This window comes from Oncorhynchus nerka, linkage group LG14, assembly GCF_034236695.1.
Source record: "Oncorhynchus nerka isolate Pitt River linkage group LG14, Oner_Uvic_2.0, whole genome shotgun sequence".
NCBI classification, from domain to species: domain Eukaryota; kingdom Metazoa; phylum Chordata; class Actinopteri; order Salmoniformes; family Salmonidae; genus Oncorhynchus; species Oncorhynchus nerka.
Genome location: NC_088409.1, coordinates 4,526,435 through 4,544,426, shown reverse-complemented (window position 1 = coordinate 4,544,426; position 17,992 = coordinate 4,526,435). Strand labels below are relative to the sequence as shown.

Sequence of the window (17,992 nt, the reverse complement as noted above, 5' to 3'; positions counted from 1 at the left end):
CATAAGTTATTGCGCAGAAAGATATTACTTTACAATTTAAATTACTGAACATGAATTCAGTGTATTGTTAGTTGTTTTGAAAATATGATCAGGATTAAGAACATTAAAACTAACATTACATCGATCTTCTTTGATATTGACCATAACCTGTTGGTGGGGGAAACCTGTTTTTCGCTTTTCAACCCCAGCTCTGAATCCACAATATGGCATTCTTTAATGGAAGCTTCTCTAAAGTAAAACAGGGCGGTGTACCGCAGGGCAGCTCTCTAGGCCCTCTACTCTTGTCTATTTTTACCACCAATGACCTGCCACTGGCATTAAACAAAGCAGGCTGATGATTCAAACATAAACGCAGCTAATGAAGTCACTGAAACCCTTAACAAAAAGCTACAATCTGTTTTGGAATGGGTAATAAACTGGTCCTCTGTTTTGGAATGGGTGGCCAGTAATAAACTGGTCCTCTGTTTTGGAATGGGTGGCCTGGTCCTCTGTTTTGGAATGGGTGGCCAGTAATAAACTGGTCCTCTGTTTTGGAATGGGTGGCCAGTAATAAACTGGTCCTCTGTTTTGGAATGGGTGGCCAGTAATAAACTGGTCCTCTGTTTTGGAATGGGTGGCCAGTAATAAACTGGTCCTCTGTTTTGGAATGGGTGGCCAGTAATAAACTGGTCCTCTGTTTTGGAATGGGTAATAAACTGGTCCTCTGTTTTGGAATGGGTGGCCAGTAATAAACTGGTCCTCTGTTTTGGAATGGGTAATAAACTGGTCCTCTGTTTTGGAATGGGTGGCCAGTAATAAACTGGTCCTCTGTTTTGGAATGGGTGGCCAGTAATAAACTGGTCCTCTGTTTTGGAATGGGTGGCCAGTAATAAACTGGTCCTCTGTTTTGGAATGGGTGGCCAGTAATAAACTGGTCCTCTGTTTTGGAATGGGTGGCCAGTAATAAACTGGTCCTCTGTTTTGGAATGGGTGGCTGGGTCCTCTGTTTTGGAATGGGTGGCCAAATAAACTGGTCCTCTGTTTTGGAATGGGTGGCCAGTAATAAACTGGTCCTCTGTTTTGGAATGGGTGGCCAGTAATAAACTGGTCCTCTGTTTTGGAATGGGTGGCCAGTAATAAACTGGTCCTCTGTTTTGGAATGGGTGGCCAGTAATAAACTGGTCCTCTGTTTTGGAATGGGTGGCCAGTAATAAACTGGTCCTCTGTTTTGGAATGGGTGGCCAGTAATAAACTGGTCCTCTGTTTTGGAATGGGTGGCCAGTAATAAACTGGTCCTCTGTTTTGGAATGGGTGGCCAGTAATAAACTGGTCCTCTGTTTTGGAATGGGTGGCCAGTAATAAACTGGGGTCCTCTGTTTTGGAATGGGTGGCCAGTAATAAACTGGTCCTCTGTTTTGGAATGGGTGGCCAGTAATAAACTGGTCCTCTGTTTTGGAATGGGTGGCCAGTAATAAACTGGTCCTCTGTTTTGGAATGGGTGGCCAGTAATAAACTGGTCCTCTGTTTTGGAATGGGTGGCCAGTAATAAACTGGTCCTCTGTTTTGGAATGGGTGGCCAGTAATAAACTGGTCCTCTGTTTTGGAATGGGTGGCCAGTAATAAACTGGTCCTCTGTTTTGGAATGGGTGGCCAGTAATAAACTGGTCCTCTGTTTTGGAATGGGTGGCCAGTAATAAACTGGTCCTCTGTTTTGGAATGGGTGGCCAGTAATAAACTGGTCCTCTGTTTTGGAATGGGTGGCCAGTAATAAACTGGTCCTCTGTTTTGGAATGGGTGGCCAGTAATAAACTGGTCCTCTGTTTTGGAATGGGTGGCCAGTAATAAACTGGTCCTCTGTTTTGGAATGGGTGGCCAGTAATAAACTGGTCCTCTGTTTTGGAATGGGTGGCCAGTAATAAACTGGTCCTCTGTTTTGGAATGGGTAATAAACTGGGAATGGGTGGCCAATGGGTAATAAACTGGTCCTCTGTTTTGGAATGGGTGGCCAGTAATAAACTGGTCCTCTGTTTTGGAATGGGTGGCCAGTAATAAACTGGTGTTTTGGAATGGGTGGCCAGTAATAAACTGGTCCTCTGTTTTGGAATGGGTGGCCAGTAATAAACTGGTCCTCTGTTTTGGAATGGGTGGCCAGTAATAAACTGGTCCTCTGTTTTGGAATGGGTGGCCAGTAATAAACTGGTCCTCTGTTTTGGAATGGGTGGTCCTCTGTTTTGGAATGGGTAATAAACTGGTCCTCTGTTTTGGAATGGGTGGCCAGTAATAAACTGGTCCTCTGTTTTGGAATGGGTGGCCAGTAATAAACTGGTCCTCTGTTTTGGAATGGGTGGCCAGTAATAAACTGGTCCTCTGTTTTGGAATGGGTGGCCAGTAATAAACTGGTCCTCTGTTTTGGAATGGGTGGCCAGTAATAACTGGTCCTCTGTTTTGGAATGGGTGGCCAGTAATAAACTGGTCCTCTGTTTTGGAATGGGTGGCCAGTAATAAACTGGTCCTCTGTTTTGGAATGGGTGGCCATAAAAACTGGTCCTCTGTTTTGGAATGGGTGGCCAGTAATAAACTGGTCCTCTGTTTTGGAATTTTGGTCCTCTGTTTTGGAATGGGTGGCCAGTAATAAACTGGTCCTCTGTTTTGGAATGGGTAATAAACTGGTGTTTTGGAATGGGTAATAAACTGGTCCTCTGTTTTGGAATGGGTGGCCAGTAATAAACTGGTCCTCTGTTTTGGAATGGGTGGCCAGTAATAAACTGGTCCTCTGTTTTGGAATGGGTGGCCAAATAAACTGGTCCTGTGTTTGGGTGGAATGGGTGTTTTGGAATGGGTAATAAACTGGTCCTCTGTTTTGGAATGGGTGGCCAGTAATAAACTGGTCCTCTGTTTTGGAATGGGTGGCCAGTAATAAACTGGTCCTCTGTTTTGGAATGGGTGGCCTCTGTTTTGGAATGGGTGGCCAGTAATAAACTGGTCCTCTGTTTTGGAATGGGTGGCCAGTAATAAACTGGTCCTCTGTTTTGGAATGGGTGGCCAGTAATAAACTGGTCCTCTGTTTTGGAATGGGTGGCCAGTAATAAACTGGTCCTCTGTTTTGGAATGGGTGGCCAGTAATAAACTGGTCCTCTGTTTTGGAATGGGTAATAAACTGGTCCTCTGTTTTGGAATGGGTAATAAACTGGTCCTCTGTTTTGGAATGGGTAATAAACTGGTCCTCTGTTTTGGAATGGGTGGCCAGTAATAAACTGGTCCTCTGTTTTGGAATGGGTGGCCAGTAATAAACTGGTCCTCTGTTTTGGAATGGGTAATAAACTGGTCCTCTGTTTTGGAATGGGTGGCCAGTAATAAACTGGTCCTCTGTTTTGGAATGGGTGGCCAGTAATAAACTGGTCCTCTGTTTTGGAATGGGTGGCCAGTAATAAACTGGTCCTCTGTTTTGGAATGGGTGGCCAGTAATAAACTGGTCCTCTGTTTTGGAATGGGTGGCCAGTAATAAACTGGTCCTCTGTTTTGGAATGGGTAATAAACTGGTCCTCTGTTTTGGAATGGGTGGCCAGTAATAAACTGGTCCTCTGTTTTGGAATGGGTAATAAACTGGTCCTCTGTTTTGGAATGGGTAATAAACTGGTCCTCTGTTTTGGAATGGGTAATAAACTGGTCCTCTGTTTTGGAATGGGTGGCCAGTAAAAACTGGTCCTCTGTTTTGGAAAGTAATAAACTGGTCCTCTGTTTTGGAATGGGTAATAAACTGGTCCTCTGTTTTGGAATGGGTAATAAACTGGTCCTCTGTTTTGGAATGGGTGGCCAGTAATAAACTGGTCCTCTGTTTTGGAATGGGTGGCCAGTAATAAACTGGTCCTCTGTTTTGGAATGGGTGGCCAGTAATAAACTGGTCCTCTGTTTTGGAATGGGTGGCCATAATAAACTGGTCCTCTGTTTTGGAATGGGTGGTCCTCTGTTTTGGAATGTAATAAACTGGTCCTCTGTTTTGGAATGGGTGGCCAGTAATAAACTGGTCCTCTGTTTTGGAATGGGTAATAATAAACTGGTCCTCTGTTTTGGAATGGGTGGCCAGTAATAAACTGGTCCTCTGTTTTGGAATGGGTGGCCAGTAATAAACTGGTCCTCTGTTTTGGAATGGGTGGCCAGTAATAAACTGGTCCTCTGTTTTGGAATGGGTGGTCCAATGTAATAAACTGGTCCTCTGTTTTGGAATGGGTGGCCAGTAATAAACTGGTCCTCTGTTTTGGAATGGGTGGCCAGTAATAAACTGGTCCTCTGTTTTGGAATGGGTGGCCAGTAATAAACTGGTCCTCTGTTTTGGAATGGGTGGCCAGTAATAAACTGGTACTCTGTTTTGGAATGGGTAATAAACTGGTCCTCTGTTTTGGAATGGGTAATAAACTGGTCCTCTGTTTTGGAATGGGTGGCCAGTAATAAACTGGTCCTCTGTTTTGGAATGGGTGGCCAGTAATAAACTGGTCCTCTGTTTTGGAATGGGTGGCCAGTAATAAACTGGTCCTCTGTTTTGGAATGGGTGGCCAGTAATAACTGGTCCTCTGTTTTGGAATGGGTGGCCAGTAATAAACTGGTCCTCTGTTTTGGAATGGGTGGCCAGTAATAAACTGGTCCTCTGTTTTGGAATGGGTGGCCAGTAATAAACTGGTCCTCTGTTTTGGAATGGGTGGCCAGTAATAAACTGGTCCTCTGTTTTGGAATGGGTGGCCAGTAATAAACTGGTCCTCTGTTTTGGAATGGGTGGCCAGTAATAAACTGGTCCTCTGTTTTGGAATGGGTGGCCAGTAATAAACTGGTCCTCTGTTTTGGAATGGGTGGCCAGTAATAAACTGGTCCTCTGTTTTGGAATGGGTGGCCAGTAATAAACTGGTCCTCTGTTTTGGAATGGGTGGCCAGTAATAAACTGGTCCTCTGTTTTGGAATGGGTGGCCAGTAATAAACTGGTCCTCTGTTTTGGAATGGGTGGCCAGTAATAAACTGGTCCTCTGTTTTGGAATGGGTGGCCAGTAATAAACTGGTCCTCTGTTTTGGAATGGGTAATAAACTGGTCCTCTGTTTTGGAATGGGTGGCCAGTAATAAACTGGTCCTCTGTTTTGGAATGGGTAATAAACTGGTCCTCTGTTTTGGAATGGGTGGTCCAATGGGTAATAAACTGGTCCTCTGTTTTGGAATGGGTGGCCAGTAATAAACTGGTCCTCTGTTTTGGAATGGGTGGCCAGTAATAAACTGGTCCTCTGTTTTGGAATGGTGGCCAGTAATAAACTGGTCCTCTGTTTTGGAATGGGTGGCCAGTAATAAACTGGTCTCTGTTTTGGAATGGGTGGCCAGTAATAAACTGGTCCTCTGTTTTGGAATGGGTGGCCAAATAAACTGGTCCTCTGTTTTGGAATGGGTGGCCAATAAACTGGTCCTCTGTTTTGGAATGGGTGGCCAGTAATAAACTGGTCCTCTGTTTTGGAATGGGTGGCCAGTAATAAACTGGTCCTCTGTTTTGGAATGGGTGGCCAGTAATAAACTGGTCCTCTGTTTTGGAATGGGTGGCCAGTAATAAACTGGTCCTCTGTTTTGGAATGGGTGGCCAGTAATAAACTGGTCCTCTGTTTTGGAATGGGTAATAAACTGGTCCTCTGTTTTGGAATGGGTGGCCAGTAATAAACTGGTCCTCTGTTTTGGAATGGGTGGCCAGTAATAAACTGGTCCTCTGTTTTGGAATGGGTGGCCAGTAATAAACTGGTCCTCTGTTTTGGAATGGGTGGCCATGGTCCTCTGTTTTGTGGGTGGCCAGTAATAAACTGGTCCTCTGTTTTGGAATGGGTGGCCAGTAATAAACTGGTCCTCTGTTTTGGAATGGGTGGCCAGTAATAAACTGGTCCTCTGTTTTGGAATGGGTGGCCAGTAATAAACTGGTCCTCTGTTTTGGAATGGGTGGCCAGTAATAAACTGGTCCTCTGTTTTGGAATGGGTGGCCAGTAATAAACTGGTCCTCTGTTTTGGAATGGGTGGCCAGTAATAAACTGGTCCTCTGTTTTGGAATGGGTGGCCAGTAATAAACTGGTCCTCTGTTTTGGAATGGGTGGCCAGTAATAAACTGGTCCAATGGGTGGCCAGTAATAAACTGGTCCTCTGTTTTGGAATGGGTAATAAACTGGTCCTCTGTTTTGGAATGGGTAATAAACTGGTCCTCTGTTTTGGAATGGGTGGCCAGTAATAAACTGGTCCTCTGTTTTGGAATGGGTGGCCAGTAATAAACTGGTCCTCTGTTTTGGAATGGGTGGCCAGTAATAAACTGGTCCTCTGTTTTGGAATGGGTGGCCAGTAATAAACTGGTCCTCTGTTTTGGAATGGGTGGCCAGTAATAAACTGGTCCTCTGTTTTGGAATGGGTGGCCAGTAATAAACTGGTCCTCTGTTTTGGAATGGGTAATAAACTGGTCCTCTGTTTTGGAATGGGTAATAAACTGGTCCTCTGTTTTGGAATGGGTGGCCAGTAATAAACTGGTCCTCTGTTTTGGAATGGGTAATAAACTGGTCCTCTGTTTTGGAATGGGTGGCCAGTAATAAACTGGTCCTCTGTTTTGGAATGGGTGGCCAGTAATAAACTGGTCCTCTGTTTTGGAATGGGTAATAAACTGGTCCTCTGTTTTGGAATGGGTAATAAACTGGTCCTCTGTTTTGGAATGGGTGGCCAGTAATAAACTGGTCCTCTGTTTTGGAATGGGTGGCCAGTAATAAACTGGTCCTCTGTTTTGGAATGGGTAATAAACTGGTCCTCTGTTTTGGAATGGGTGGCCAGTAATAAACTGGTCCTCTGTTTTGGAATGGGTAATAAACTGGTCCTCTGTTTTGGAATGGGTGGCCAGTAATAAACTGGTCCTCTGTTTTGGAATGGGTGGCCAGTAATAAACTGGTCCTCTGTTTTGGAATGGGTGGCCAGTAATAAACTGGTCCTCTGTTTTGGAATGGGTGGCCAGTAATAAACTGGTCCTCTGTTTTGGAATGGGTGGGTCCTCTGTTTTGGAATGTAATAAACTGGTCCTCTGTTTTGGAATGGGGCCAGTAATAAACTGGTCCTCTGTTTTGGAATGGGTGGCCAGTAAACTGGTCCTCTGTTTTGGAATGGGTGGCCAGTAATAAACTGGTCCTCTGTTTTTTGGAATGGGTGGCCAGTAATAAACTGGTCCTCTGTTTTGGAATGGGTGGCCAGTAATAAACTGGTCCTCTGTTTTGGAATGGGTGGCCAGTAATAAACTGGTCCTCTGTTTTGGAATGGGTGGCCAGTAATAAACTGGTCCTCTGTTTTGGAATGGGTGGCCAGTAATAAACTGGTCCTCTGTTTTGGAATGGGTGGCCAGTAATAAACTGGTCCTCTGTTTTGGAATGGGTGGCCAGTAATAAACTGGTCCTCTGTTTTGGAATGGGTGGCCAGTAATAAACTGGCCAATGTAATAAACTGGTCCTCTGTTTTGGAATGGGTGGCCAGTAATAAACTGGTCCTCTGTTTTGAATGGGTGGCCAGTAATAAACTGGTCCTCTGTTTTGGAATGGGTGGCCAGTAATAAACTGGTCCTCTGTTTTGGAATGGGTGGCCAGTAATAAACTGGTCCTCTGTTTTGGAATGGGTGGCCAGTAATAAACTGGTCCTCTGTTTTGGAATGGGTGGCCAGTAATAAACTGGTCCTCTGTTTTGGAATGGGTGGCCAGTAATAAACTGGTCCTCTGTTTTGGAATGGGTGGTCCTCTGTTTTGGAATGGGTGGCCAAACTGGTCCTCTGTTTTGGAATGGGTGGCCAGTAATAAACTGGTCCTCTGTTTTGGAATGGGTGGCCAGTAATAAACTGGTCCTCTGGTTTTTTTGGAATGGGTGGCCAGTAATAAACTCCTCTGTTTTGTGGGTAATAAACTGGTCTGTTTTGGAATGGGTGGCCAGTAATAAACTGGTCCTCTGTTTTGGAATGGGTGGCCAGTAATAAACTGGTCCTCTGTTTTGGAATGGGTAATAAACTGGTCCTCTGTTTTGGAATGGGTGGCCAGTAATAAACTGGTCCTCTGTTTTGGAATGGGTGGCCAGTAATAAACTGGTCCTCTGTTTTGGAATGGGTAATAAACTGGTCCTCTGTTTTGGAATGGGTAATAAACTGGTCCTCTGTTTTGGAATGGGTAATAAACTGGTCCTCTGTTTTGGAATGGGTGGCCAGTAATAAACTGGTCCTCTGTTTTGGAATGGGTGGCCAGTAATAAACTGGTCCTCTGTTTTGGAATGGGTGGCCAGTAATAAACTGGTCCTCTGTTTTGGAATGGGTGGCCAGTAATAAACTGGTCCTCTGTTTTGGAATGGGTGGCCAGTAATAAACTGGTCCTCTGTTTTGGAATGGGTGGCCAGTAATAAACTGGTCCTCTGTTTTGGAATGGGTGGCCAGTAATAAACTGGTCCTCTGTTTTGGAATGGGTGGCCAGTAATAAACTGGTCCTCTGTTTTGGAATGGGTGGCCAGTAATAAACTGGTCCTCTGTTTTGGAATGGGTGGCCAGTAATAAACTGGTCCTCTGTTTTGGAATGGGTGGCCAGTAATAAACTGGTCCTCTGTTTTGGAATGGGTGGCCAGTAATAAACTGGTCCTCTGTTTTGGAATGGGTGGCCAGTAATAAACTGGTCCTCTGTTTTGGAATGGGTGGCCAGTAATAAACTGGTCCTCTGTTTTGGAATGGGTGGCCAGTAATAAACTGGTCCTCTGTTTTGGAATGGGTGGCCAGTAATAAACTGGTCCTCTGTTTTGGAATGGGTGGCCAGTAATAAACTGGTCCTCTGTTTTGGAATGGGTGGCCAGTAATAAACTGGTCCTCTGTTTTGGAATGGGTGGCCAGTAATAAACTGGTCCTCTGTTTTGGAATGGGTGGCCAGTAATAAACTGGTCCTCTGTTTTGGAATGGGTGGCCAGTAAAAACTGGTCCTCTGTTTTGGAATGGGTGGCCAGTAATAAACTGGTCCTCTGTTTTGGAATGGGTGGCCAGTAATAAACTGGTCCTCTGTTTTGGAATGGGTGGCCAGTAATAAACTGGTCCTCTGTTTTGGAATGGGTGGCCAGTAATAAACTGGTCCTCTGTTTTGGAATGGGTGGCCAGTAATAAACTGGTCCTCTGTTTTGGAATGGGTGGCCAGTAATAAACTGGTCCTCTGTTTTGGAAATGGGTGGCCAGTGGTCCTCTGTTTTGGAATAAAAACTGGTCCTCTGTTTTGGAATGGGTGGCCAGTAATAAACTGGTCCTCTGTTTTGGAATGGGTGGCCAGTAAAAACTGGTCCTCTGTTTTGGAATGGGTGGCCAGTAAAAACTGGTCCTCTGTTTTGGAATGGGTGGCCAGTAATAAACTGGTCCTCTGTTTTGGAATGGGTGTAATAAACTGGTCCTCTGTTTTGGAATGGGTGGCCAGTAATAAACTGGTCCTCTGTTTTGGAATGGGTGGCCAGTAATAAACTGGTCCTCTGTTTTGGAATGGGTGGCCAGTAATAAACTGGTCCTCTGTTTTGGAATGGGTGGCCAGTAATAAACTGGTCCTCTGTTTTGGAATGGGTGGCCAGTAATAAACTGGTCCTCTGTTTTGGAATGGGTGGCCAGTAATAAACTGGTCCTCTGTTTTGGAATGGGTGGCCAGTAATAAACTGGTCCTCTGTTTTGGAATGGGTGGCCAGTAATAAACTGGTCCTCTGTTTTGGAATGGGTGGCCAGTAATAAACTGGTCCTCTGTTTTGGAATGGGTGGCCAGTAATAAACTGGTCCTCTGTTTTGGAATGGGTGGCCAGTAATAAACTGGTCCTCTGTTTTGGAATGGGTGGCCAGTAATAAACTGGTCCTCTGTTTTGGAATGGGTAAATAAACTGGTCCTCTGTTTTGGAATGGGTGGCCAGTAATAAACTGGTCCTCTGTTTTGGAATGGGTGGCCAGTAATAAACTGGTGGGTGGCCTCTGTTTTGTTTTGAATGGGTGGCCAGTAATAAACTGGTCCTCTGTTTTGGAATGGGTGGCCAGTAATAAACTGGTCCTCTGTTTTGGAATGGGTGGCCAGTAATAAACTGGTCCTCTGTTTTGGAATGGGTGGCCAGTAATAAACTGGTCCTCTGTTTTGGAATGGGTGGCCAGTAATAAACTGGTCCTCTGTTTTGGAATGGGTGGCTAAACTGTTTTTTTGGAATGGGTGGCCAGTAATAAACTGGTCCTCTGTTTTGGAATGGGTGGCCAGTAATAAACTGGTCCTCTGTTTTGGAATGGGTGGCCAGTAATAAACTGGTCCTCTGTTTTGGAATGGGTGGCCAGTGGTCCTCTGTTTTGGAATGGGTAAACTGGTCCTCTGTTTTGGAATGGGTGGCCAGTAATAAACTGGTCCTCTGTTTTGGAATGGGTGGCCAGTAATAAACTGGTCTCTGTTTTGGAATGGGTGGCCAGTAATAAACTGGTCCTCTGTTTTGGAATGGGTGGCCAGTAATAAACTGGTCCTCTGTTTTGGAATGGGTAATCTGTTTTGGAATGGGTGGCCAGTAATAAACTGGTCCTCTGTTTTGGAATGGGTGGCCAGTAATAAACTGGTCCTCTGTTTTGGAATGGGGTGGCCAGTAATAAACTGGTCCTCTGTTTTGGAATGGGTGGCCAGTAATAAACTGGTCCTCTGTTTTGGAATGGGTGGCCAGTAATAAACTGGTCCTCTGTTTTGGAATGGAATGGTCCTCTGTTTTGGAATGGGGCCAGTAATAAACTGGTCCTCTGTTTTGGAATGGGTGGTCCTCTGTTTTGGAATGTGGTGTTTTGCCAAATAAACTGGTCCTCTGTTTTGGAATGGGTGGCCAGTAATAAACTGGTCCTCTGTTTTGGAATGGGGAATGGCCAGTAATAAACTGGTCCTCTGTTTTGGAATGGGTGGCCAGTAATAAACTGGTCCTCTGTTTTGGAATGGGTGGCCAGTAATAAACTGGTCCTCTGTTTTGGAATGGGTGGCCAGTAATAAACTGGTCCTCTGTTTTGGAATGGGTGGCCAGTAATAAACTGGTCCTCTGTTTTGGAATGGGTGGCCAGTAATAAACTGGTCCTCTGTTTTGGAATGGGTGGCCAGTAATAAACTGGTCCTCTGTTTTGGAATGGGTAGTATAAACTGGTCCTCTGTTTTGGAATGGGTGGCCAGTAATAAACTGGTCCTCTGTTTTGGAATGGGTGGCCAGTAATAAACTGGTCCTCTGTTTTGGAATGGGTGGCCAGTAATAAACTGGTCCTCTGTTTTGGAATGGGTGGCCAGTAATAAACTGGTCCTCTGTTTTGGAATGGGTGGCCAGTAATAAACTGGTCCTCTGTTTTGGAATGGGTGGCTAATAAACTGGTCCTCTGTTTTGGAATGGGTGGCCAGTAATAAACTGGTCCTCTGTTTTGGAATGGGTGGCCAGTAATAAACTGGTCCTCTGTTTTGGAATGGGTGGCCTCTGTTTTGGAATGGGTAATAAACTGGTCCTCTGTTTTGGAATGGGTGGCCAGTAATAAACTGGTCCTCTGTTTTGGAATGGGTAATAAACTGGTCCTCTGTTTTGGAATGGGTGGCCAGTAATAAACTGGTCCTCTGTTTTGGAATGGGTGGCCAGTAATAAACTGGTCCTCTGTTTTGGAATGGGTGGCCAGTAAATGGGTGGCCAAACTGGTCCTCTGTTTTGGAATGGGGCTAATAAACTGGTCCTCTGTTTTGGAATGGGTAATAAACTGGTCCTCTGTTTTGGAATGGGTGGCCAGTAATAAACTGGTCCTCTGTTTTGGAATGGGTGGCCAGTAATAAACTGGTCCTCTGTTTTGGAATGGGTGGCCAGTAATAAACTGGTCCTCTGTTTTGGAATGGGTGGCCAGTAATAAACTGGTCCTCTGTTTTGGAATGGGTGGCCAGTAATAAACTGGTCCTCTGTTTTGGAATGGGTGGCCAGTAATAAACTGGTCCTCTGTTTTGGAATGGGTGGCCAGTAATAAACTGGTCCTCTGTTTTGGAATGGGTGGCCAGTAATAAACTGGTCCTCTGTTTTGGAATGGGTGGCCAGTAATAAACTGGTCCTCTGTTTTGGAATGGGTGGCCAGTAATAAACTGGTCCTCTGTTTTGGAATGGGTGGTCCTCTGTTTTGGAATGGGTAATAAACTGGTCCTCTGTTTTGGAATGGGTGGCCAGTAATAAACTGGTCCTCTGTTTTGGAATGGGTGGCCAGTAATAAACTGGTCCTCTGTTTTGGAATGGGTGGCCAGTAATAAACTGGTCCTCTGTTTTGGAATGGGTGGGTCCAATGGGTAATAAACTGGTCCTCTGTTTTGGAATGGGTAATAAACTGGTCCTCTGTTTTGGAATGGGTGGCCAGTAATAAACTGGTCCTCTGTTTTGGAATGGGTGGCCAGTAATAAACTGGTCCTCTGTTTTGGAATGGGTGGCCAGTAATAAACTGGTCCTCTGTTTTGGAATGGGTAAACTGGTCCTCTGTTTTGGAATGGGTGGCCAGTAATAAACTGGTCCTCTGTTTTGGAATGGGTGGCCAAATAAACTGGTCCTCTGTTTTGGAATGGGTAATAAACTGGTCCTCTGTTTTGGAATGGGTGGCCAGTAATAAACTGGTCCTCTGTTTTGGAATGGGTGGCCAGTAATAAACTGGTTTTGGAATGGGTAATAAACTCTGTTTTGGAATGGGTGGCCAGTAATAAACTGGTCCTCTGTTTTGGAATGGGTGGCCAGTAATAAACTGGTCCTCTGTTTTGGAATGGGTAATAAACTGGTCCTCTGTTTTGGAATGGGTGGCCAGTAATAAACTGGTCCTCTGTTTTGGAATGGGTAATAAACTGGCCAGTAATAAACTGGTCCTCTGTTTTGGAATGGGTGGCCAGTAATAAACTGGTCCTCTGTTTTGGAATGGGTGGCCAGTAATAAACTGGTCCTCTGTTTTGGAATGGGTGGCCAGTAATAAACTGGTCCTCTGTTTTGGAATGGGTGGCCAGTAATAAACTGGTCCTCTGTTTTGGAATGGGTGGCCAGTAATAAACTGGTCCTCTGTTTTGGAATGGGTGGCCAGTAATAAACTGGTCCTCTGTTTTGGAATGGGTGGCCAGTAATAAACTGGTCCTCTGTTTTGGAATGGGTGGCCAGTAATAAACTGGTCCTCTGTTTTGGAATGGGTGGCCAGTAATAAACTGGTCCTCTGTTTTGGAATGGGTGGCCAGTAATAAACTGGTCCTCTGTTTTGGAATGGGTGGCCAGTAATAAACTGGTCCTCTGTTTTGGAATGGGTGGCCAGTAATAAACTGGTCCTCTGTTTTGGAATGGGTGGCCAGTAATAAACTGGTCCTCTGTTTTGGAATGGGTGGCCAGTAATAAACTGGTCCTCTGTTTTGGAATGGGTGGCCAGTAATAAACTGGTAATAAACTGGTCCTCTGTTTTGGAATGGGTGGCCAGTAATAAACTGGTCCTCTGTTTTGGAATGGGTGGCCAGTAATAAACTGGTCCTCTGTTTTGGAATGGGTGGCCAGTAATAAACTGGTCCTCTGTTTTGGAATGGGTGGCCAGTAATAAACTGGTCCTCTGTTTTGGAATGGGTGGCCACTGGTCCTCTGTTTTGGAATGGGTGGCCAGTAATAAACTGGTCCTCTGTTTTGGAATGGGTGGCCAGTAATAAACTGGTCCTCTGTTTTGGAATGGGTGGCCAGTAATAAACTGGTCCTCTGTTTTGGAATGGGTGGTCCTCTGTTTTGGAATGGGTGGCCAGTAATAAACTGGTCCTCTGTTTTGGAATGGGTGGCCAGTAATAAACTGGTCCTCTGTTTTGGAATGGGTGGCCAGTAATAAACTGGTCCTCTGTTTTGGAATGGGTAATAAACTGGTCCTCTGTTTTGGAATGGGTGGCCAGTAATAAACTGGTCCTCTGTTTTGGAATGGGTGGCCAGTAATAAACTGGTCCTCTGTTTTGGAATGGGTGGCCAGTAATAAACTGGTCCTCTGTTTTGGAATGGGTGGCCAGTAATAAACTGGTCCTCTGTTTTGGAATGGGTGGCCAGTAATAAACTGGTCCTCTGTTTTGGAATGGGTGGCCAGTAATAAACTGGTCCTCTGTTTTGGAATGGGTGGCCAGTAATAAACTGGTACTCTGTTTTGGAATGGGTGGCCAGTAATAAACTGGTCCTCTGTTTTGGAATGGGTGGCCAGTAATAAACTGGTCCTCTGTTTTGGAATGGGTGGCCAGTAATAAACTGGTCCTCTGTTTTGGAATGGGTGGCCAGTAATAAACTGGTCCTCTGTTTTGGAATGGGTGGCCAGTAATAAACTGGTCCTCTGTTTTGGAATGGGTGGCCAGTAATAAACTGGTCCTCTGTTTTGGAATGGGTGGCCAGTAATAAACTGGTCCTGTTTTGGAATGGGTGGCCAGTAATAAACTGGTCCTCTGTTTTGGAATGGGTGGCCAGTAATAAACTGGTCCTCTGTTTTGGAATGGGTGGCCAGTAATAAACTGGTCCTCTGTTTTGGAATGGGTGGCCAGTAATAAACTGGTCCTCTGTTTTGGAATGGGTGGCCAGTAATAAACTGGTCCTCTGTTTTGGAATGGGTGGCCAGTAATAAACTGGTCCTCTGTTTTGGAATGGGTGGCCAGTAATAAACTGGTCCTCTGTTTTGGAATGGGTAATAAACTGGTCCTCTGTTTTGGAATGGGTAATAAACTGGTCCTCTGTTTTGGAATGGGTGGCCAGTAATAAACTGGTCCTCTGTTTTGGAATGGGTGGCCAGTAATAAACTGGTCCTCTGTTTTGGAATGGGTGGCCAGTAATAAACTGGTCCTCTGTTTTGGAATGGGTGGCAGTAATAAACTGGTCCTCTGTTTTGGAATGGGTGGCCAGTAATAAACTGGTCCTCTGTTTTGGAATGGGTGGCCAGTAATAAACTGGTCCTCTGTTTTGGAATGGGTGGCCAGTAATAAACTGGTCCTCTGTTTTGGAATGGGTAATAAACTGGTCCTCTGTTTTGGAATGGGTGGCCAGTAATAAACTGGTCCTCTGTTTTGGAATGGGTGGCCAGTAATAAACTGGTCCTCTGTTTTGGAATGGGTGGCCAGTAATAAACTGGTCCTCTGTTTTGGAATGGGTGGCCAGTAATAAACTGGTCCTCTGTTTTGGAATGGGTGGCCAGTAATAAACTGGTCCTCTGTTTTGGAATGGGTAATAAAAACTGGTCCTCTGTTTTGGAATGGGTAAATAAACTGGTCCTCTGTTTTGGAATGGGTGGCCAGTAATAAACTGGTCCTCTGTTTTGGAATGGGTTAAACTGGTCCTCTGTTTTGGAATGGGTGGCCAGTAATAAACTGGTCCTCTGTTTTGGAATGGGTGGCCAGTAATAAACTGGTCCTCTGTTTTGGAATGGGTGGCCAGTAATAAACTGGTCCTCTGTTTTGGAATGGGTGGCCAGTAATAAACTGGTCCTCTGTTTTGGAATGGGTGGCCAGTAATAAACTGGTCCTCTGTTTTGGAATGGGTGGCCAGTAATAAACTGGTCCTCTGTTTTGGAATGGGTGGCCACTGGTCCTCTGTTTTGGAATGGGTGGCCAGTAATAAACTGGTCCTCTGTTTTGGAATGGGTGGGTCCTCTGTTTTGGAATGGGTGGCCAGTAATAAACTGGTCCTCTGTTTTGGAATGGGTGGCCAGTAATAAACTGGTCCTCTGTTTTGGAATGGGTGGCCAGTAATAAACTGGTCCTCTGTTTTGGAATGGGTGGCCAGTAATAAACTGGTCCTCTGTTTTGGAATGGGTGGCCAGTAATAAACTGGTCCTCTGTTTTGGAATGGGTGGCCAGTAATAAACTGGTCCTCTGTTTTGGAATGGGTGGCCAGTAATAAACTGGTCCTCTGTTTTGGAATGGGTGGCCAGTAATAAACTGGTCCTCTGTTTTGGAATGGGTGGCCAGTAATAAACTGGTCCTCTGTTTTGGAATGGGTGGCCAGTAATAAACTGGTCCTCTGTTTTGGAATGGGTGGCCAAATAAACTGGTCCTCTGTTTTGGAATGGGTGGCCAGTAATAAACTGGTCCTCTGTTTTGGAATGGGTGGCCAGTAATAAACTGGTCCTCTGTTTTGGAATGGGTGGCCAGTCCTCTGTTTTGGAATGGGTGGCCAGTAATAAACTGGTCCTGTTTTGGAATGGGTGGCCAGTAATAAACTGTTTGTTTTGAATGGGTGGCCAGTAATAAACTGGTCCTGTTTTGGAATGGGTGGCTGGTTCTGTTTTGGAATGGGTGGCCAGTAATAAACTGTTTTGTCCTCTGTTTTGGAATGGGTGGCCAGTAATAAACTGGTCCTCTGTTTTGGAATGGGTGGGTAATAAACTGGTCCTCTGTTTTGGAATGGGTGGCCAGTAATAAACTGGTCCTCTGTTTTGGAATGGGTGGCCAGTAATAAACTGGTCTCTGTTTTGGAATGGGTGGCCAGTAATAAACTGGTCTCTGTTTTGGAATGGGTGGCCAATGGGTAATAAACTGGTCCTCTGTTTTGGAATGGGTGGCCAGTAATAAACTGGTCCTCTGTTTTGGAATGGGTGGCCAGTAATAAACTGGTCCTCTGTTTTGGAATGGGTGGCCAGTAATAAACTGGTCCTCTGTTTTGGAATGGGTGGCCAGTAATAAACTGGTCCTCTGTTTTGGAATGGGTGGCCTCTGTTTTGGAATGTGGCCAATAAACTGGTCCTCTGTTTTGGAATGGGTGGCCAGTAATAAACTGGTCCTCTGTTTTGGAATGGGTGGCCAGTAATAAACTGGTCCTCTGTTTTGGAATGGGTGGCCAGTAATAAACTGGTCCTCTGTTTTGGAATGGGTGGCCAGTAATAAACTGGTCCTCTGTTTTGGAATGGGTGGCCAGTAATAAACTGGTCCTCTGTTTTGGAATGGGTGGCCAGTATAAACTGGTCCTCTGTTTTGGAATGGGTGGCCAGTAATAAACTGGTCCTCTGTTTTGGAATGGGTGGCCAGTAATAAACTGGTCCTCTGTTTTGGAATGGGTGGCCAGTAATAAACTGGTCCTCTGTTTTGGAATGGGTGGCCAGTAAACTGGTCCTCTGTTTTGGAATGGGTGGCCAGTAATAAACTGGTCCTCTGTTTTGGAATGGGTGGCCAGTAATAAACTGGTCCTCTGTTTTGGAATGGGTGGTAGTAATAAACTGGTCCTCTGTTTTGGAATGGGTGGCCAGTAATAAACTGGTCCTCTGTTTTGGAATGGGTGGCCAGTAATAAACTGGTCCTCTGTTTTGGAATGGGTGGCCAGTAAAAACTGGTCCTCTGTTTTGGAAATGGGTGGCCAGTAATAAACTGGTCCTCTGTTTTGGAATGGGTGGCCAGTAATAAACTGGTCCTCTGTTTTGGAATGGGTGGCCAGTAATAAACTCCTCTGTTTTGGAATGGGTAATCTGGTTTTTTTGGAATGGGTGGCCAGTAATAAACTGGTCCTCTGTTTTGGAATGGGTGGCCAGTAATAAACTGGTCCTCTGTTTTGGAATGGGTGGGTCCTCTGTTTTGGAATGGGTGGCCAGTAATAAACTGGTCCTCTGTTTTGGAATGGGTAAGTAATAAACTGGTCCTCTGTTTTGGAATGGGTGGCCAGTAATAAACTGGTCCTCTGTTTTGGAATGGGTGGCCAGTAATAAACTGGTCCTCTGTTTTGGAATGGGTGGCCAGTAATAAACTGGTCCTCTGTTTTGGAATGGGTGGCCAGTAATAAACTGGTCCTCTGTTTTGGAATGGGTGGCCAGTAATAAACTGGTCCTCTGTTTTGGAATGGGTGGCCAGTAATAAACTGGTCCTCTGTTTTGGAATGGGTGGCCAGTAATAAACTGGTACTCTGTTTTGGAATGGGTGGCCAGTAATAAACTGGTCCTCTGTTTTGGAATGGGTAATGGGTTTTGGAATGGGTAATAAACTGGTCCAGTAATAAACTGGTCCTCTGTTTTGGAATGGGGCCAGT

The 17,992-nt window shown here is 45.1% G+C and overlaps 1 protein-coding gene across 4 annotated transcripts in view; it reads right to left on the bottom strand.

The window, feature by feature from the left end:
* Nucleotides 1-17,992, bottom strand: part of LOC115117983 (centrosomal protein of 192 kDa-like) — a 103,160-nt gene that overhangs the window by 48,581 nt on the left and 36,587 nt on the right. The window lies entirely within an intron of this gene.